Source organism: Panicum hallii, chromosome 6, assembly GCF_002211085.1.
Source record: "Panicum hallii strain FIL2 chromosome 6, PHallii_v3.1, whole genome shotgun sequence".
Taxonomy (NCBI): domain Eukaryota; kingdom Viridiplantae; phylum Streptophyta; class Magnoliopsida; order Poales; family Poaceae; genus Panicum; species Panicum hallii.
The window spans coordinates 12,354,032-12,376,319 of NC_038047.1; the positions used below are offsets into that span (position 1 = coordinate 12,354,032).

At 43.0% G+C, this 22,288-nt stretch overlaps 1 long non-coding RNA gene across 1 annotated transcript; it reads left to right on the plus strand.

Moving 5' to 3' along the window:
• The first annotated feature begins 15,966 nt into the window (after positions 1-15,966).
• On the plus strand, positions 15,967-20,522 carry LOC112896474. The gene is made up of 2 exons (XR_003229463.1): positions 15,967-16,150; positions 20,268-20,522. It is a non-coding gene; the product is annotated as an uncharacterized LOC112896474 (long non-coding RNA).
• The last annotated feature ends 1,766 nt before the right edge of the window (positions 20,523-22,288 follow it).

The following is a 22,288-nucleotide window of genomic DNA, read 5'->3' on the forward strand; positions in this document are numbered from 1 at the left end:
TAGATGCTTTGCTAATAGGACCGGCAGAAGTCGGGTGATTTCCTGTCACTCGCGCGATATAGGAGTTGAATGACTATTATTCTGCAATCACTATAAGGACGATGGACGGGGTCATGTGCAGTATCGTGACTTGAAAGGTTACGTCGTCTGTGTTAATAAAAGTTGATAAGGTCGCAGTGTGTGGTAGTGGTGGTTAAGCGTTTGAAAGTACTAGCCACATGCCGTGAAATATGGAAAGCGGTAAGCCTAGTAACCAATCGGCCCGAGGAGTGGACATACCTCCCACCACTCGTAATTTGGTTTTTCTCACGCACTGACGTGCAGGAGTACGTTCCGCACAGCGGACAGGAGTACGGTCATGTACTCGCGCTACAGACGTACGTCCTGCACATTGGATGTGCGTATGGTCCTACAGTCACTTGTGGTGGCCCTGTTCCACGAGTCGGAATGAAAGGCAAACGATTGCTTTGGAACGATCATTGGATGTTTCAACCGTGTGAGTTAGGTTTACCCTTGCAAGGTTATGAAACTCGAATCAGAATCGTCCGTTTCTCGCGGAGATTGAGACTGCTTATTCCTTCTGCCACATAGAGTAAGAACAGTAACTATTGTTAGAATAATCTTGATGGATGCTAATCTCTACCTTGTTTGTCTAGTATAGGTGCTTACCTAGAATGGTTAATGAAACTAGAATTTGAAAGCTAAAACATGGAAGTTAGATCATACTCTTTGTTGCTTTTCAGCTGAAATTAAACCCAGAACCATTACGAGCCATCATAAGTCTAGTTACATGGCTATGTATACCATGACACGGGTAAGTCTTGCTGAGTATTAGTATACTCAGTCTTGCTAGTCTATTTTACTGGTATGGCCAGTGTGAACCAAGTGGATAGTCCAGCCTGGCCATTTTCTGTTCCGTTTGGCTGGTCCGTGGAATGGGATCCGTCCCCGGCCGGCAACGACCCTCCGGAATGACGCCATGTTTCGGGCTGAGCGTGGTGTCAATTTTCGCGACGTGTGTAGTCGCGTGTTAATTTTTCTTCCGCTGTTTACTCTGGCACAAGCTTGTTTAGCTTGTTGTTTAAGAACAATGTTGGTATAAGTTACTTCCAGCTACAAAACAGTTTGTAATAATGCTTAATATTTTTGTAAATTAAAAGTTGATGAGCTGTAGTGTGATTGTAAACTCGCCTTCGTGCGAGGTAAACCTACTTCGATCCTGTTGAACCGTGGTTGTAGCGGGCGGAGACTCGATAGACCAATGAGTTGTTCCGTTTGAAGTGCGTTGAGTTAGTATCGTCTAGATAGCGATGACTAGCGCACTTGAGCCGGAATAATTTAGGCAGTTCTGCCACAGCTAGTATCAGAGCTATAGGTTTACTCTTATAACTGCAGCAGCTCCTAAAAATATTTTCAAGATAAAATTTGGCTTAACAAAAGAGTTTACAAATCGCATTGGATTCGTTAAGGATGGTGCTTAGACCGTAAAGCCCTAGGAATTTACATGGGAGTAATCAGGTGGCTACTAGTATATATATATAGTTCAGTTCTAACTCGTAGCACTACTTTCTGTCAAAACTTATTTTCGAGCACATCCAACCTTAGGTATCTAGTTGTATTGTTTTGTTCCTCCATGTTGAGACAAGAAGGTAAGAAGGTAAGGATCCTCAGCCAACTGAGGGAGATTGGCCTTCCCGTCGGTGATGCGAACCGAACGTTGTTTCTCAAGCAGTGGCTTACTTGAGATGCTGCCAATATATCAATGATTAGTTGATCATATTGGGAGTATATGGTTCGGCACAGAGTATGGTGATCGCTGTTCATACCCCCGTTTTAAACGGTACCCCCGTGAATACGTTGCGGATGTAACATATGCTAACGTCGTCCGTACGGCGGAAATTGTACGGATACTGTTTCTATAGTGAACAGTACTGTTTGGGGACGCTTTCATGTCGTGCTGCCATGAAAGGTTCAGATTATATAAAAATGGTCTTCTGCAGGTAAACTAACCACAATTAAGAGGTTAATACGGATAGGACTTATCGATTAGTTATTAGTGAGAGACGTATGTGTTATGCCACCGAAATTAACCACGTAAGTCCGAAAATATTCGGCAATTGTTTTGGTTGTGAGGTCGAATAGTACGTGCATGCATAATCCATTATTAAACAAAGTGAATGTTTTGAATGTGTTGTTCTTTTAAGGACGTATAGAGTGTTGTCTATTTTAGTGTGGTTTCACTAGGATTCTTGTGGTAGTCTTAGTTGGGTTTTCAGCATCCTTCAAGATCTCACCATCTGAATTCTTGTTTCAGATGGCTGCTCCTTCAAACATCTTTTGGGATCATGTAGGGCATCTCCATACCAATGCCTTGCACTGGGAGGGTTTTCCCCGTCTCTTATGGGAATCACTTAGGCTATTCTTCTACACCGAGCCCCCACAGTATAATGGAGTGGAGTATAGAGAGGAAGGTGTTCCTCGGTGCAGAGTTAAGATGACTATTCCTCAGCACCCTTTCCGTTCTCAGTGGCAGCCCATCGAGGTCGATGTGGTTGGCTATCATCTTGTCGACACCATTGAGACCGCAGCTCTTGAGGCCATCCATATTTTCTGTAACCAGCATCCCATAGAAGTTGCGGGGCATCCTATCGGCCTCTTCCCTGCAATAGATTCCAGTGATCTTGAGTGGAACTTCCGGATAGCTCATTATGGTCATATGCTGGGAGATTTAGCTGAAGAGACGTTCTATGGTACTATCAGATTCATGAATGTCCAACATCACTATCAGATTGTGCTGCGCCGCGGTATGGGTCAGTTGACCAGTATAGCTCAAGGACACTACAGAAATGCTGATCGACAAGTCACTCAGATAGAGGAGCTTGAAGCCTTGGTCACAGAGAAGGAGGAAATCATCGTAGAGCGAGATGAGACCATTATCCACAGAGAGGATTAGATCAATGAGAGTGATGCAATAATCACTCAACGCAACACGATTATCGAGTTCCTCCAGGAGCAAATCCACGACCTTATCCTTGAGGTTGACGACGCCCATGCTCACATCGATGAACTTCAGCAACAGCCAGTACCTCCTGCTGTACCTGTAGCACCTGAAGGCGAAGAAGAAGAACCAGAGGAAATCGAGGGAGTTTCTGATCTCGACTCCGAGCACGGAAACCCAGAGCCTAATCCTCAGCCAGATCATTCCTCTTCCGGCAGCCAGTCCTCCGTAGGCGACCTCGACAATTTCTAGTCCCTCCAAATCGTCGATCTTTTCAGATGTAACTAGTGTAGACTGTTGTGACATAGGTAGTGGGTAGTCTACCGGACCCAGAGCCACTTGTTGTACTATATGTGGCATGTGTACATATGGCTTGACCCGTAGTAATCGAACCACCCGGATGTAATATGTTAAGGACAACCAGTGTCTGCTTTGTAATCTAAGCCTTGTGTTTTGTTATCTTGTTTCAATATCTTTGCACCTGGAATGAGTTGGTTGAACAGAATATGTGACTTACAAATCTGTTTAGCGGCAGTACATCTTCTGAAAATGGGAGTAAGGATATGATGTTAATAATGGACATCTCCTTTGTTTCAGATGGTTGGAGCTACACGTGGAACCCTGGAAGGTTTCCGGGCAGACCAAGCTAGCGGTTCCCAACAACCGCCACCAGCCCCGCCAAATCTAGCAGAAGTCATGGCTCGACAGATGGAACTTCTGAACCAACTAGTACAGGCTCAGATGGGCCAATTTCATCACCAGTCCCGAGGTCGTGATGAACCCCCATCGGCCAGTTACCAAGATTTTCTCAACACTCAGCCCCCACTGTTCCATAAAGCAGATGAGCCCCTTGATGCTGATGCATGGTTCCGCACTAGAGTCTAAGTTCGCATTGTTATCTGCACCATGCTCAGACACGAACAAGGCACTCTTTGCGGCTCAACAACATCGAGGCACTGCCCGCATATGGTGGGACCATTACTACTCCATGCAGCCGGCTGGTCATGTGGTCACATGGGACGAATTCCGGACCACTTTCAGAGCGCACCACATTCCAGAGGGACTTATTGAGCGAAAGCTCAATGAATTCCTGACCTTGACTCAGGGAACCCGCACAGTTCTGCAATATGCACAGGTCTTCAATCACCTGTGCCAATACTCGGGTTATCATGCGGACACTGATGTCCGTAAGCGAGATCATTTCCATCGAGGCCTAAACACAAAGCTTAAAGAACGGTTGAACCTGGTAAGGGACGGCAACTTCAATGAATTGGTCAATATGGCCATTACCCAAGAAGACTACATATCAGCCCATAGGGCAGAAAAGAAACGGAAGACACCCACGGGACCCTCAACTGCGCAACCGCCAAGGTATCGGTTGGTTCAAAACCCTGCTACCCGAGCACTGCCCCGGAACAATCTACCGGGCAGATGGGTAGCCAGGCCACCCCAGCAGGCTCGATTCAGTTGGCCACCGACACCACAATCCCAACAGCAACAGCAGCCAGGCCCGAGGCCGAGCTTTCCGCCATCCAATCAAGGAAACAACAACTATCGTTATTTCAATTGCGGCAGCCCGTCCCATTTCATTAAGGATTGCCCTCAACCCAGAAGATCTTTCCAAGGGCAAACATACGGCCCAAACGACAAGGGCAAGGGCAAGAAGCAGGTGGTACAAGTCCGCCAAGGAAGGGTGAACTTCACGACTCTCTCCGAACTCCCCGAGGGTGCGTCAATAATGACGGGTACTTTCTCTATAAACCATCAACTCGTGATTATACTTTTTGATTCTGGTGCAACCCATAGTTTTATCAGTCCCAAGTGTGGAACAAAAGTAGGCCTGAATTTCTATCCTACTAAAGGAGCCTATATGATAGCGACTCTTGGCGGTAAAATTGCATCAAATCAAATCTATAGAAAGGTGCCAATTCAGTTGGGTAGCAATCTGATAAGAACAGATTTACTGTTATTGGACCTAGAAGGAATGGATGTTCTCCTAGGCATGGATTGGATGACTAGGCACCGAGTGTCATTAGATATCTCTTCCCGCGCTGTGGAGATAGATTCACCTGAATATGAACCTACTATTCTCTATCTTCCACAATGGGAGTACAACAACTCTTGTGCCTATGCTATAGAAGGGATTAAGTTAAAGAACATCCCTATTGTTTGTGAATACCCAGATATTTTTCCAGATGATCTGCCTGGAATGCCCCCGGAAAGAGACATTGAGTTTATCATAGAATTACAACCCGGCACAACCCCCATCTCTAAGAGGCCCTATCGTATGCCACCCAATGAGCTGGCAGAGTTAAAAATCCAACTCCAGGACCTCCTTGATAAGGGTTACATTCGTCCAAGTGCTTCACCATGGGGTTTTCCAGCCCTATTCATGAAGAAAAAGGACAATAGTTTAAGGCTATATGTAAATTATCGTCCCCTCAATGCGGTAACTATCAAAAACAAGTATCCTCTGCCCCGCATTGACATTCTATTTGATCAGTTAGCCGGAGCCAAGGTATTCTCTAACATTGACCTCCGCTCTGGATATCATCAAATCAAGATCAGGCCGAGTGACATTCAAAAAACAGCCTTTTCCACCAGATATGGACTATATGAATATCTGGTCATGTCATTTGGTCTTACCAATGCCCCAGCGTACTTCATGTATCTTATGAACTCTGTCTTCATGCAAGAGCTCGACAAATTCGTTGCGGTCTTCATTGCTGACATTCTGATTTATTCTAAGAATCCGGAAGATCATGCAAACCATCTCCATATTGTTCTTCAGAGATTAAGAGATCACCACTTATATGCCAAATTCTCCAAATGTGAATTTTGGCAAGATACCGTTAAATTTCTAGGACATACCATCTCCAGTGACGGTATATTCATTGATCCAAGTAAAGTCCAAGAAGTGCTGGACTGGAAACCTCCTACATCAGTCTATCAGATCCGCAGTTTTCTTGGTCTAGCTGGCTATTATCGTCGTTTCATTCCTGACTTCTCAAAAATAGCCAAACCTATGACCGAACTGCTAAAGAAAGGAGTTAAATTCTCTTGGGATCAGAAATGTGAAGATGCATTCCACACCCTCAGAGCACATCTCACTACTGCCCCAGTCCTGGCTCAACCAGATGTTTCCAAACCTTTTGACATCTATTGTGATGCTTCGGGAATCGGACTTGGTTATGTGCTTATGCAGGACAACCGAGTGATTGCTTATGCATCGCGAGCACTCAGGACTCATGAACAGAACTATCCTACTCATGATCTTGAACTCGCAGCTGTTATCCATGCACTTAAGATTTGGAGACATCATCTGATGGGTACAAAGTGTCATATCTATACTGACCATAAAAGCCTCAAGTACATTTTTACGCTGGCTAGAACTTATCAAAGATTATGATCTAAAAGTACACTATCATCCAGGCAAGGCCAACGTCGTTGCGGACGCACTTAGCCGCAAGGCGCATTGCTCTTGCTTATCTGTTGAGGCTTCCAATGAGACTCTTTGTTGGGAGATGAGAAAGCTCAATCTAGAGATCATTCCCCAAGGTAGCTTGAACCATCTCTCAGTTAAAGCTACGCTTAAGAATAACATCATCCTAGCACAACAACGTGACAAAGGGGTCAGAATCATCAAGCAGAAGTTAGCACAAGGAGAAGGGAAGTACAAGTGCTTTCAAGTAGATCACGAAGGGGTTCTATGGTTCAACGAGCGTATCGTTGTACCCAAGGACCATAAACTTCGTAAGCAGATATTGGACGAGGCTCATCTATCCAAATTCTCTATGCACCCTGGCAGTACCAAGATGTACCAAGATTTGAAACAGAACTTTTGGTGGACTCGCATGAAGCGAGAAATAGCAAAATATATCTCGGAGTGTGATATTTGCCAAAGAGTTAAGGCCAATCATTTAAGGACAGCTGGTGTTCTTCAACCTCTACCCATTCCCTCCTGGAAGTGGGAGGATATCTGCATGGATTTTATCGTTGGCTTACCCAACACCTCTCTAAGGCATGACTCCATTTGGGTAATCGTTGATCGATTAACCAAGACCGTTCATTTCCTTCCCGTGCATATTACGTATAATGCCAAAAAGTATGCTGAGATCTATCTAGATCAAATCGTTCGTCTCCAAGGAGTACCTAAGACGATCATTTCTGATCGTGGAGCACAATTCATCGCTCAATTCTGGGAACAACTTCAACATGCTCTTGGAACTAAGTTAATCCGAAGCTCCGCATATCATCCTTAGACAGATGGACAAACAGAAAGGGTAAATCAAATTTTAGAAGATATGCTTAGAGCCTGCGTACTTCAGTACGACAAGAATTGGGACAAATGTTTGTCATTGGTAGAATTTTCTTACAACAATAGCTATCAAACCAGTCTCAAGATGGTTCCGTTCGAAGCATTATACGGTCGCCGATGCCGAACTCCTTTGAGTTGGTCACAAACCGGCGAGCGTAAAATCTTTGGATCTGACCTTGTCACTGAAGCAGAGGAAAAGGTGAAGACTATTCAGAATAATCTCAAAGCCGCCCAATCCCGACAGAAAAGCTACGCTGACATACACAGGAGACCATTACAGTTCCAGATCGGAGACTTCGTGTATCTTCGAGTACTCGGGGTATTCAACGGTTCGGCATATAAGGAAAACTTGCCCCTCGATACATTGGACCCTTTGAAGTCATCGAAATTTGTGGACCCGTAGCTTATCGTCTTCAACTTCCTCCTCAATTAGCGGCCAGTCATGATATATTCCATATATCTCAACTTAGAAAGTGTGTCAAAGTTTCTACCGAGATCATCGATCCCTAAGCCATCGAAATCGAATCTGATCTAACTTATATCGAACATCCCATCAGAGTGCTAGACACCAAAGAGAGAAGCACTAGAAGAGAAACTATTAAGATGTTCAAAATTCAATGGGATCATTATACTGAAGAAGAAGCAACTTGGGAAACCGAATCATATCTCCAACGAAACTTTCCAGATTTCCTTCAAGCCAACTCCCAAATCTGATCGTCCAATTTCATTCTATTCCGGAATCTCAGGACGAGATTCTTCTTAGGGGGGAGGCTGTGACATTCAGGTATTTAGGGTTAAGACACTAGATTCTAGTATAAAGTGTGTATGCTTGATTTTATGTGTGTGTGCTAGAACTTTAATGCAAAGGCAAAAGGATGTTTTGGAAATACTGGAAAATTTAGGTCCTTTGGTGCAAAATGGGTGAGAATGGGAGGTAAAATCAAAACATATGAAGGTTATTTTGCAAAAAGTCAAGAACTTACTTTTAAACCGCAAATAGAGGTGAAACTACTCAAAGGATGCAAGTGTAGTGTAGATTTTAAATAGGATTTCTTTAAAGTTTAAAACTTTACTAAGTTTTAAGTTAAATTCAAATCCTTAACTCTTTTGAAATTGAACCTTAAAGCAAAGTTGTAGATCTCGTTGAACTCTACATTTTTGCTTTTGGGCACATTTCCATTTGAGCTATGGTTTAAAAATTAACTAGGCTTTATAGTGGAGTCCCTGCACTTTTGGAAAATCAGTCCCCCTTCGTCTACCTCCACTTCCTTCTCTCTGTTTTCTCTGCGTCCGACCCCCCGCCGCCCTCGCCGGCCATGTGCCGAGCACCTGCTGCCCCCACGCCGCTTCCCTCTGCGCCCTGTGCCGCCCCAGCACCTGCGCCGCCACTCCCCACCCCGCGCTGGCCCACTCCGCGCTCCTCCACGTCGCGCCGCAATCGCCACGAGCTGCCACGCCCGCCGCCGGTTCGCCAGCACCAGCTCTCGCTCACATGCCTCCTCCTCGACTTGAAGCGCGTCCTTGAGCTCCCAGTGCACTCCCTCTTGCATTCCCGTAACCACATTTGCACTGTTTTTCCTTTTCCCGAGCACCCCACCTCATCGGAGCCCCGCCGTAGCCCCGACTTCCCGTCGACAGCCACCTCCGCCGCCTCCCATCCCCGATCCAGTGCTCTAGAAGCACCCCCGCCACCCACTGGTGCTCCCCAGCCTGCCCAATTTCGCTCTCTTGCACTAGAACGACCGGACCACTACGCCGGTGAGCTCGAACTTCCGCCGCCGCTTGGCCTCGCCGTCGTCCCGTCGATCCACTGCCTCTTAGCTCCGGCCAAGCACACCACCAGCACCACGTCATCGCGTAGAAGCTGTCTAGCCACTTCCCCGCCGCTCTCCTGCCCTCCGGCCACCGGAACCCCATCGACTTCCCTCAAAGCTCCGCCGCCCACCCCTGTTCGCCGTCGATACACTGCCTCGGTCCTTCTCTTCCCCAACACAGGCCACCCCCCATGACCGCCGTGAGCTCCTGAACCTTTTCCCCCACTTGCCCCTCACCGCCGGTGAGCCCCCTCGCCGGAATTTGATCGGCCCCGATCGGCTTTCCTGTGTAACCCGACCAAGGACCCAATTGCAAAGATTTGAATCTTTCCAGGGGCCTTTCTGTAGAAAATCTGAACCCCCCTCCCTATTCAAATCAACCAACTTGTAAAATTCATAGGGATTTGTAGAAAAATTAAAAAATTGCTAAACCAATTTTGTTGTACTCCAGAAGTTTAACTCTACAACTTTTGTTAGTGGAGTTCAGTTTGAAACCAAATATTGTTAGAGTTATTTTAAAGTTTAACAAAAGGGTATCTTGTGTGTAACTTTTGCATGATAACTTTAGTTCCTGTGAATTTTGGTGAGTGGCTTGTTTAGGGTATAAGTGATCTTGTGTGAAAAATTCACCTATATTATTGAACCCTAGTTTGAATTAATTTAAACTTATGCAAATCAAGCTAGAAATAGTTTAAATTTATTCCAGCATGTTACTAAGGTTTTCATGGTTAGATATTTTTGCCATGTGATGTTCTGCAATAGAGTAGTCCATAGTAAATATTTTGGGAATTTACAACACTATTTTGCTTAAGGTTTGCATTTAAACTTGAAATTTGAACTTAATTCAAACACTTTAGTTTCTGTTTTTAGAAAATTATGAAAAATTCACAGTAAGCTCATCGACTAGAAGATAGCTTACCCACAAGAATTCAAGGCTAGAGCCTTTGTAGATTTCAAAATAAAAATCAAACTTGATGACTTAATTCTATTAAATCAAGTAATTTGATATTGAATTAAAGTATACTTAGTGAATTTGAATTCAAATCTCCTGTTTTATGAAGTTGTATTTATCAATTGGTTGGATTGCAACTTTATCGTGAAATAAAATACTTAATTCAAGAACCACCTAATTTAAATTATTGCATATCATGTAAAGTCAGCGACACTCGACGACGGAGACTACGAGCTAGTCCCGGAAACTGAGCAAAGGATTTCTGAAGATCCTGCAAACATCGTCGAGACTTTAACTGAAGCCCCGAACCAAAGTTCGGAAGACCTTGACATCCCTGCCCTCAGCCCCGCTCAAGAAGTGATGAGGATATGACTAATATGCATATGACCAAGGCCCAAGCGAAGATAGAGTTCAAAGCCCAATCCACATTGAAGTCCGATTTATTCGCGAGTCCGGTTCGGACTGCAGGAGCAGGCCTCACGAAAACGGACGCCCAGGCCACATACGGGCTCCGTTTTGGGCGTTCTATGTATTGTTGGAAAGCTAAGGAGATAAGCTTTCCAACCCAACTGATCCCATATCAAAATACGTTCGGAGTAGATGGGAATCGTCGAAACAACATGACGACCAGAATCTGTCTGGATGCAGCGACGCCAGTTTTTGGGCCCAAAGTCCTTGTACTCCCTAGGGTTGCTCGGCCACCCCCTTGGCCGCCCCCCTAGCCTCTCTCTTCTATATACACAGCAGCTACCATTAGGTTAGGAGGGTTTTGCTTTAGATCAATCTGTCTTTGAACAGTCGCCGTCCTTCGGTTCGTAGAACCCTAACTTTCGAGCTTAATCAATTGTCACTTCAATTTGAGTGTTACGTTTCTTTCGAGTTCTTGCTTGTGTTCTTCGTTTCACAGGCAGGGATTAGCCTTCTCGGCGAGGTCAACCGGATTGTGACTACGGTTGATAACCAGAGGAGTTGTGGTGCTAAGATTGTGGGTTCGAGTTGCTGACTTGAAGCCGGATCGGTGTGTCGCATTCCGACCAAAACGAGTTTTCCATCACTTGACGGAAGATCGGGCACCCCCGTTCATATCAAGTGGTAGTCAGAGACTCAGGTTTACTGTCAGGTTTCACATCTATCTTTAGTTTCATCAATTTCGCCATTGTCCCACAGTCCACCAAAAAGCCGTAGAAAATTTTGTGTTCGTGCTGTTTTCCCATCCCATTACCCTTTTAAGCCATTGCATATTTTGATATCGGAGTCCGCATCATTGAGTTTGTGTCCATAGTCGTGGTCTTGTTGCTGGTTTAGATCGAGTTCTTAGATTGGTTTGAGTTTTGCATCGTGTCACCGTGTCCTTTTCCAGCCCGTGATCACGTCCGGTTCGGACTTGTCTCTGTCCAGTTTGGTATTTTGTTGATATCTCTCGCATACGAACTAGGATTTTTGTGTTCTAGTACTTTCTGGAAAGCTTGTGAAATTATCTACAACTTTATCAATTGTGAGAATTTCAGAAAACGTAGTTATCTGCGCCTAATCTGTATTGGAAGTCAATCTATTGGTGACCCAGAAATTTCTGAGTAGTCTGTATTTCGGGGTCAATATCTTCTACTTCCTTTATCCAAAAGAGACTTTCCATATATTGCAAAGAAAGACAAAAGGAGGATCTACAACTTTCGTGTTGTAAGTTTTCGTGTTTGAGGTCTCTCAATTTGTCAAACAGCCTGTATAAGTTTGTGTAGCAAATCTGTAATTTACAGACAATAATTTTGTGATAGCGTGGAGTTGTCTCTTGCTCTCGTGGCACTTTTGAATAGAAAAAGAAAGAAAGAAAAAGGCAAGTGCATAAAAAAGAGCCGCACAAAAAAAATAAAAAAAATCAGAATTGCTTGCATCCTTTTGTGTCCTTTGTGCTTGGTATATGTCGCTTGCTTGCTTAAACTAGTTCTAGGAACACGTTTAGGCCAGCAACATTGATAAGTATTTTGGATATTTATTCAATTTTTTCTATCTGATTTTCAATTATGCTAATCCTTGCTACTAAATAAAGCCCCCCGAAGATCCACATATTACTTCAGATCAGTACACCTAGAGGATCTTGCAATCTTGGTACCACTTCCTCACAGGTATCACGATCCAGCCACCGGTTGTACCATCCTCTGCTTTGTATTGGTAAGAACACTTGTAAGAGCTTGGTAAGACGTGCGAGATTGTGTTTCCACCACCCACATCCACATATAGTAGTTGATAGGGATAACCTTTTGTGTTTTCTCTTGTCTATTTACTAACAATGTCAGGAAACACTGAGATTGCTCAACGAGTGCTGAGTTCTCAAATGGAGAAAGTGGAGCAAAATCAATTCAACAATTTGTTCCAGACTTTCTTTGTCGTGATGGAACGACGTTGCCGAGTCATCATTGATGGTGAGAGTTGCAACAACCTTGCAAGTTTAGAGGTGGTCGAGAAGTTTGGTCTGACCACAAAGCCACATCCACATCCATACTACATGCAGTGGGTAAATTCTTATGATAAGATTAAGGTAACTGAATTTGCACATATTGAATTTAGCATTGGTTTTTACAAGAGTAGTGCTGATTTTGACATAGTACCCAAGCAAGCATGTCATTTATTGCTAGGAACGCCATGGCTTAATATAAATAATGTGGTACATAAAAAGGTTGCAAATAGATATTCTTTCAACTACAATGGTAGAAAAATTACACTTAACTCTATGACCGCAACTGAAATTTTCGAAGCCGATCTTGACAGAGTAGAGAGAAGAAAGAATGAGCCTTTTAGAAAAGAATGGATTATTTTAGATGTTACAGTGCCTTCCTCTAAATCTGATTTTGTACAAATTAAAGATATCGTTTTGTCTTCTGTTGGACCTAATATTTTGCAGCATGTATCTAAAACAGAAGACAAGGTGATAGAGAATGAACAGGTAATAATCTCAGGTAAGAGCTCTCTTGATGTGCTGAAATTGTCCACCACTCATGCTATAATAGAGCAACATTTAGTGGACACCAAATCTGAATTGACTTTGTCACATGATAAATATTCTACTAATTTTTGTGATAAAGAAGAGTTGTGTGATAGTTCTATGTTTATCCCTGTGCCATAACTTGTGAAGAAAACTGATCCTTTTGTTTTGGAACCAAAGACTTATGCTAAAAATAAACATTTGATTCCAATTGCTACAGAAAAGGATGAAAGAAAATTGTTGTCTTCTTTAAATACTTTGGGTTATATAGAGTTTGATACTTTGTGTGCACTTAGTAGTTTGGAGGAGAAATTTAAATGTGTTGGGTTGCCATGGTTATCTCGATGTACATATCACTTTATTGGCAATTATAATTGTAAAGGAGAGTACATGGTGCATCGTGTTTATATGTGTTCAAATCTGAAATCTCCTTTTGCTGTGCAACAATTTGAAGAAAAAGAGGGCTATTTTAAGACTAATCCTATGGCGCAGAGTTCCTCTTGTTCTTCTTTGTTTGTTTTGTCACAACAGGTTCAATTTCAAGAAGGGGAGCAACACAGGATCATGTCAAGCATGGGAACAACTACTTCCGCAAGCATCAGCGACTTTGAGTCGAGGATGACTCAAAACCAAGAAGGGGAGAATGATGAGGACAAGACTAATACGCATATGACCAAGGCCCAAGCAAAGATAGAGTTCAAAGCCCAATCCACATTGAAGTCCGATTTATTCGCGAGTCCGGTTCGGACTGCAGGAGCAGGCCTCACGAAAACGGACGCCCAGGCCACATACGGGCTCCGTTTTGGGCGTTCTATGTATCGTTGGAAAGCTAAGGAGATAAGCTTTCCAACCCAACTGATCCCATATCAAAATACGTTCGGAGTCGATGGGAATCGTCGAAACAACATGACGACCAGAATCTGTCTGGATGCAGCGACGCCAGTTTTTGGGCCCAAAGTCCTTGTACTCCCTAGGGTTGCTCGGCCACCCCCTTGGCCGCCCCCCTAGCCTCTCTCTTCTATATACACAGCAGCTACCATTAGGTTAGGAGGGTTTTGCTTTAGATCAATCTGTCTTTAAACAGTCGCCGTCCTTTGGTTTGTAGAACCCCAACTTTCGAGCTTAATCAATCATCTGCAGTTGTCACTTCAATTTGAGTGTTGCGTTTCTTTCGAGTTCTTGCTTGTGTTCTTTATTTCGTAGGCAGGGATTAGCCTTCTCGGCGAGGTCAATCGGATTGTGACTACGGTTGATAACCAGAGGAGTTGTGGTGCTAAGATTGCGGGGTTCGAGTTGCTGACTTGAAGCCGGATCGGTGTGTCGCATTCCGACCAAAACGAGTTTTCCATCACCTGACGGAAGATCGGGCACCCCCGTTCATATCAAGAAGGCAAGCCCCGGTGCATAATCCAGTATTTTAAATTATTGCACTTATAAAGTTATATATATATATTTATATTATGCATTAAAGTCTGGGAGTTGTAATGAAACCCTAGATGCATGAATCTTAAGAACTTATGTATTGAGCCTGAGCCTTTATCGAATAGATGCTTTGCTAATAGGACCAGCAGAAGTCGGATGATTTCTATCACTCGCGCGATATAGGAGTTGAATGATTACTATTCTGCAATCACTATAAGGACGATGGACGGGGTCATGTGCAGTATCATGACTTGAAAGGCTACCCCGTCTGTGTTAATAAAAGTTGATAAGGTCGCAGTGTGTGGTAGTGGTGGTTAAGCGTTTGAAAGTACTAGCCACATGCCGTGAAATATGGAAAGCGGTACGCCTAGTAACCAATCGGCCCAAGGAGTGGACATACCTCCCACCACTCGTAATTTGGTTTTTCTCACCCACCGACGTGCGGGAGTACGTTCCGCACAGCGGACAGGAGTACGGTCATGTACTCGCGCTACAGACGTACGTCCTGCACATTGGATGTGCGTATGGTCCTACAGTCACTTGTGGTGGCCCTGTTCCACGAGTCGGAATGAAAGGCAAACGGTTGCTTTGGAATGATCATTGGATGTTACAAGCGTGTGAGTTAGGTTTACCCTTGCAAGGTTATGAAACTCGATTCAGAATCGTCCGTTTCTCGCGGAGATTGAGACTGCTTATTCCTTCTGCCACATAGAGTAAGAACAATAACTATTGTTGGAATAATCTTGATGGATGCTAATCTCTACCTTGTTTGTCTAGTATAGGTGCTTACCTAGAATGGTTAATGAAACTAGAATTTGAAAGCTAAAACATGGAAGTTAGATCATACTCTTTGTTGCTTTTCAGCTGAAATTAAACCTAGAACCATTACAAGCCATCATAAGTCTAGTTATATGGCTATGTATACCATGACACGAGTAAGTCTTGCTGAGTATTAGCATACTCAGTCTTGCTAGTCTATTTTACAAGTATGACCGGTGTGAACCAAACGGATAGTCCAGCCTGGCCATTTTCTGTTCCGTTTGGCTGGTTCGTGGAATGGGATCGTCCCCGGCCGGCAACGACCCTCTGGAATGACGCCCTGTTTCGGGCTGAGCGTGGTGTCAACTTTCGCGATGTGTGTAGACGCGTGTTAATTTTTCTTCCGCTGTTTACTCTGGCACAAGCTTGTTTAGCTTGTTGTTTAAAAACAATGTTGGTATAAGTTACTTCCAGCTACAAAACAGTTTGTAATAATGTTTAATATTTCTGTAAATTAAAAGTTGATGAGCTGTAGTGTGATTGTAAACTCACCTTCATGCGAGGTAAACCTACTTTGATTCTGTTGAACCATGGTTGTATCGGGCGGAGACCCGACAGACCAATGAGTTGTTCTGTTTGAAGTGCGTTGAGTTAGTATCGTCTAGATAGCGATGACTAGCGCACTTGAGCCAGAATAATTCAGGCGGTTCTGCCACACTTTCAATTCTATCTTTTACTGTAGAGAAGAATATGTGGTTATTTTATGTGTGAACCCTGACCAAGCTTGCGCAGGTATATTTACACAAGGAGCAGCATGCATTATTTGCCCTTATATGGATATCCTGATTGGCCTGCCAATATATTTCCTAATTGGATAGGAATTCGATTATAAAGATATATGTGTACACAGGTGTGGCAGAACCAAACTGAATTACACCGGCTCAAGTGCGCTAATTCTTTCTCGGAAGGCAGTAAGGATTTAACCGCACTTCAAATGGTGTAATCCCGTGGTCTGTCGGGTAAAGTCCCGATAAAACCACCTAACTCAGGATCAAACAAGGTACCTCGCACGAAGGCGAGTCCAGAGATATAAGAGCCGACAACTTTTACATCATAGGCATAATATTACATTAGTATTCAAACATATATTGTAGCAAAACCTAACTAGTATGAATTTATACAAACTGTTCAAAGTTTGAGTATCTGCAGCAGAAATTAAAACGCGACACTACCAGACGTCGCGAAATGGATATTGAGCTAAGCCCAAGCTTAATATCACTCGGAGGGTCCTGTGTTGGCCGGGGACGGATCCCACTCCACGGTCCAACCATCGGGAAGTGCATAGGGCCATGGTACAGGCAGAGCAGAGTCCTCTGGGGGATTACCTGAACAAAAGTCACATTGCAAGGCTGAGTATTCTAATACTCAGCAAGGCTTACCCGTTTCATGGTATACTTAGCCATGTAACTAGACTATGAAGGCTTGTAATGGTTCTGGGTTTAATTTCAGCTGAAAAGCAACAAAGATTAGATCCTTAATTTCAACTTTTAGCTTTCAAGTTCTAGTTGGTTATCCATTCTAAGTAAGCAACTATAGCTACTCAAGCATGGTACTTTCAAAGCAAACATCATCTTTGATCATAATCAGGTTGCTCTTATTACTCTATGTAACAAAGGGATCAAGTAGTCTCAATCTCCGCGAGAAACGGACGATTCTGAATCGAATTTCAAAACCTTGCAAGGGCAAACCTAACTCACATGCTTGGAACATCCAATGATCGTTCTGAAGCAACCGTTTGCCTTTCATTCCGACTCGTGGATCAGTGCCACCACAAGTGACTGTAGGACCATACGCACACAAATGTGCAGGACGTACGTCTGTAGCGCGACTACATGACCATACTCCTGTCCGCTGTGCGGAACGTACTCCCGCACGTCGGTGCGTGTGCGAAAAACCAAATTATGAGTGGTGGGGGCTATGTCCACTCCTCGGGCCGATCGGTTACTAGGCTTATCGCTTACCATATTTCACGGCATGTGGCTAGTACTTTCAAACGCTTAACCACTGCTACCACACACTGCGACCTTATCAAATTTTCATCAACACAAACAGGGTTCTTGCTAAGGTCATGAATCATATTCACAACCCCGTCCGTCATCCTTATAGTGGTTGCAGGAATGTAAACATTGCAACTCCTATAAGCTCGCGAGTGACATGAAATCACTCGACTTCTACTAGTCCTATTAGCTTAGCAGCTAGTCGGACTCAGGTTCTAGTATTCAATACATAGGTTTCTAGGAATATGTAACTAGGGTTTCAATACGATTCCTGGAAACTTAAATGCACAAGTAGATATACATGAATATATAAATTGCAGTGCAGTAAAAATAGCGGTTTATGTCCGGGGCTTGCCTTCGTTGGTGGGGCTGGGGTCAGAAATGTCAATACTAAAAGTTTCCGAACCGGGGTTCGGGGCTTCAGTTATATCTCCAATGACGTTCCCGGGGTCTTCAGAAATATCCCCTTCTGGCTCCGGGATCAGCTGATAATCTCCGTCAGCGAGAGTTGTCGAGTCTATATGATATGCAAACATCATAATTGAGAAGATGCATACACTTCCATTTTACGATAAAGTTGCAATCTAATAAAAAAATATTTTATTGAGTAAACCTATCGTCTATTCTTCTACTGGGCAATCATTTGTCGAGTATAAACATAACTACCTATTTGCATTAAATGACATGTTGAGTTACTCTAAGCAACTAAGCTAATTACATTAATTAGCATTGGAAAAGATCCCAATTTATCTAACTAATTTCCTTAAACATTATTAGTTCACTTTATCACTTAGACTAATGGTCTTATTAAGAAAAAGGGTTATTATTTTAATTCTTGGTCAAATAATAAAATCCTAAGTTAGGGGTGATGACTAATGCTATAAGAATTAGCATAAATAGATCTAATTAAAATAAATTTATCTCAAAATTTTCAGAACATTTTGTTTAGTAGATAATTCATAACAATTTTGTAACTAATACATATATAAAACATGAATTATTTTTACAGATCAAATTACTGCAGTAATGAAGTTGAAATTTTTACTAGGGACAAGTTGATCTGTATCTAAGCTACTGTGATTTTATCAAGAGTTTTATCCTTATAACAATTATGCTATAAAATAAACAAAAACAGAAGTGTGATGTTATGATCTATTTAGATCAGAAGTTCTACACTAGATCTTGTGTTGCAATTTTGTGAACATGATAGACTACTCAAAAGTAACATTCTTTCTTAATTTCATAAAGTTTCATAGACCAGAACTATTATTCATGAATTATCTTTGAATCTAAGCCTAAATTCATAACTTAAGCTACTCTATGCTACTGATGTTCAAACTTTTATCATGGATTACACATACTGAAAGAAGGTTAGGGTAAAACTTTTAGCTACAAACACTAATAGATTCACCCTTGAATAAATCCTAAAGCTTTCATCAATATAAAACAAAGACACTTAAACATCATAGCTAGGAAACAGTTCTGAGTCTACAAATTTTACATGAAGCTATACATGAGATAATCACCCTATGTTTCAAACTTCATCAACAGCATAGCTATGGATCAAGAGATCTAATTAACATACCCATTTCCTAGTATTTATTCTCATTCAAAAATTCACCTAATCAGCTCAAGGTTATAACACAAAAGTTGTAGAATTCACTTTAAGGCTTCAAACAAAACTAGTTTGACATTTTTCTAAATTTCCTACAAATTCTTACAAATTTCTAAAGATCACTAATTTTGAATTGGGAGGGAGGGACTGAAATCTTGCAGTCAGACCCTCAGAAAGATTTAAATCAAAGCAATTGGGTCCTTGGCTCATCGGGGAAGGGAGCCGAGACATGCCGGCCAAATTCCGGTGACGGCTGTCGCCGGCGGCGAGGGGGAACCGGCCAGGAAGGACTAGGGGACTAGCGGGGAGCTTGCTGGGGGTGATGTGATGGTCGGGGTCGACCGGAGGGGGTGGAACGGCGGTGAACCGAGGCGGCGGTGATGGAAGTCGAGAAAGCGAATTGCGGCCGTGCGAGCGAATATAAGTAGTCGAAGCGAGCTCCTGGTCATGCTGTGGGACTAAGAAGACGCACGGCGAGCGGTAGCTGCTGCCGGCAGCCGACGACGTGCGTGGCAGCCGGGCAGAGCTCGGGCAGAGGCAGGGCAACATGGAGCGCGTAGGAGAAAGCCAGAGAAGGGGAGCTAGGGCGGCGGTTGGCTTGGAGGCGACGCGTGGGTGCTGCCAGAAGCATGAGATGGCACCGGCAGGGCTGTAGCGGCGGTGAGCGGTGGCGGTCTGCGGCGGCAGAGAGGGGGCAGCTTGGGCGGACAGCAGAGCGTCGTGGCGTGCTCGGGGAGGGTCAGAAGGAAGGAGGTGAGGCGGTGGGCGAGCTCGGGGGCGACACGTGGAGTGGCGTTGGAGCAGGAGGTAGCCTCGGGCGGCGCTGCTGCGCGGCAGAGGAGAAACAAAGGAGGAAGAAGGGGGGGGGGCAGGTGCTGAGTTGTGAACCTCTAAAACTCTAGGGACCTCACTGTAAAACCAAATTTTCCACTGTTCTAAAGCTCAAATGAGAAAATGGTTAAAATAAAAGTTGTAGAACTTTTCAAACCCTACAACTTTTATTTAGGGTTCAAAATCAAAAACTCGAAGGATGGAACTTTATTTAAAAACCTTGGACTAATTTCAAACTTTCTAAAGTTTTTGTTCTTATTAGGGTAAATTTCATGTAACCTTGGACCTAATTGCAAGTTTTTATGCAATCTAATGATGGCTACTACTTTCACACTTTAACCCCTAGTAAGAATTGGAGATTACATTTGTAATTCACATATTTTGCATAAAAGGACTCATATTTTTGAAAGATTACACCTAGATCCTTATTTCCACACATTCACTCAATTTCACACAATTTATTACATACATTACACATTCTTTCCTAGTGTGTTACAATTTTGACACCTAGGGTGTCACAACAGGGAGCCGCATGCACTATTGGTCTTCATATGGATAGCTTATTGGCCGGCCAATACGTTTCCTAATTGGATGGGATCAAGGTTATAGAAGTTAACACCCAAACATAGCCGGCCAATACATTTTCAAATTGAGTTGTATTAATTAGGATGACTGATTGGTCGATCAATCATTTTCTAAATGTATTGGAGTACTGTATGGAAGGTTAAATAATACTAATATAATCTACTAAGAATGGAAAAGTTCCTTTCCTTCTAAAACATAACCTCCAGATACATTTCTAATTAAATTGGTGCAATGTTTAGAAGCCTAATATGAATTTATTTCCTCCACATGCACACAGGTATCTTTCTGTTTCTCTCTCTATATATATATATCCGTGCGCTGTTACGGGTAAAACTCTTTGCATGTAATGTAGTTATAGGAAGATCAATTTGTAAAATGAACATCTATAGAACGGTCATGTTGGGCCGGGGCAACGATAAGGAGACAAGGTTGTTCCATCACACGGGCGGCTAGTGGTGTGGATGCATCAGATATAGACTTATCATGGATCGCCTGACCCAAGAACCTGACCTCTAGAAAAAAAAAACGACCTGACCAATATGTGGACCGAACTTAGGCCAAAATTTTATAACCTGCTACAAAAATCGAGTCGGGGCATGGGATTTTTTAAAACCGAAACCTAACCCGAACTGACAGGAAAATTATATAAAAAAGATTTACATATATTTCTTGACCTGACCTCACTTCACCTGACCACGTGTCAGGCCCGATCTGGGCTAAGAAATCCAGCCCGACTATCAGGTTGGGTTCAGGCTGAAGAAAAAAGAACACCGGATATTTTTATCTCAACCCGGCAAAATAATCAGATCTAGTCATATATTGGTAGAGGTGTGCTTTGGGGCCGGAGTAATAAGGTCGATGGGTGGTTGTGCATGCGGACGAGAGCGTCACACGTAAACGCCGGTACTGATGGTGTGGTGATTGTTGTGGGTCCTCGATGTTATGGAATGGTGAGAGGAATGGTAATCAGGAGTGTCATTGGACAAGGAGGTATGTTGTATTGATGTAGTCGATTCAATCCGATTCCTACAGTTGAATATTTTTCTGTTATTATGTTCCTTTGGTGATCTCATTGAGATGGAGGCCGATCGAGTATCAAGATTTAGAGAGAACAGTATACATGATATTTTTTTTTCAGTTCATGCAACATACTTTCTGCAAGAGATTACAAGTCTCCTTAGGGTATATTTGCTTAATTTCACAGCCCTCGCAATTTTCAGAATTCATTTGGGTTTTATTATAAATATTTAAAGCACCAAGTAATTTTCAAAGAGCGAGCCAGCTAGCCAGAGACCCTCGGATTCTTTTTATTTCATTCTTATTAGGAAGTTACAAAGTTTTTGGTGATGCTGTTTGGTTGTTAACACATCCTCATTCTACGAAGCGCCAATTTGCCAAAGCATCAGGCCTGCTGTGGTTGCCTACTAATCTTCTTTTTTAGAATGATGAGCCCGCTTCCTGATGGATAACTTCATGCATGCATGGCTTAGGCTGTCTCCATCGGTAGCCTGTAAAGCGTTCTGTACCCTATATACAGAGAAGATTCCGTTCTCTATTGCTCCAGCAGCGTTCTCTAAATGGTCCTCTAAAATAGAGAACGCTACAGATTTCCTCTATATATAGAGATTTTCTCTCCTCTTCTCTATTTTTTCTTTACATTTCAAACACTGAATTAAATAAAAATAAAATATGTCCATGGCGTTTGAGGTATAATAAATACGTACGTACAAAAATTTGGAACAAAATACGTTTCTAATATAGGGTTTAATGTATAGAGAACGAGATTTAGAGAACGTTGTTGGAGAGAAATGAGATATAGAGGAGATAATCTTGTAGAGAATTCTGTAAATGAAGGATATAAAGAAGGATATAGAGAATGACGGTTGGAGATAGCCTTAGGTGCCACTTGCAGCCACACCATGCACACACAGCTGCCCACTTAGCTACAGCTGTTGCCTGG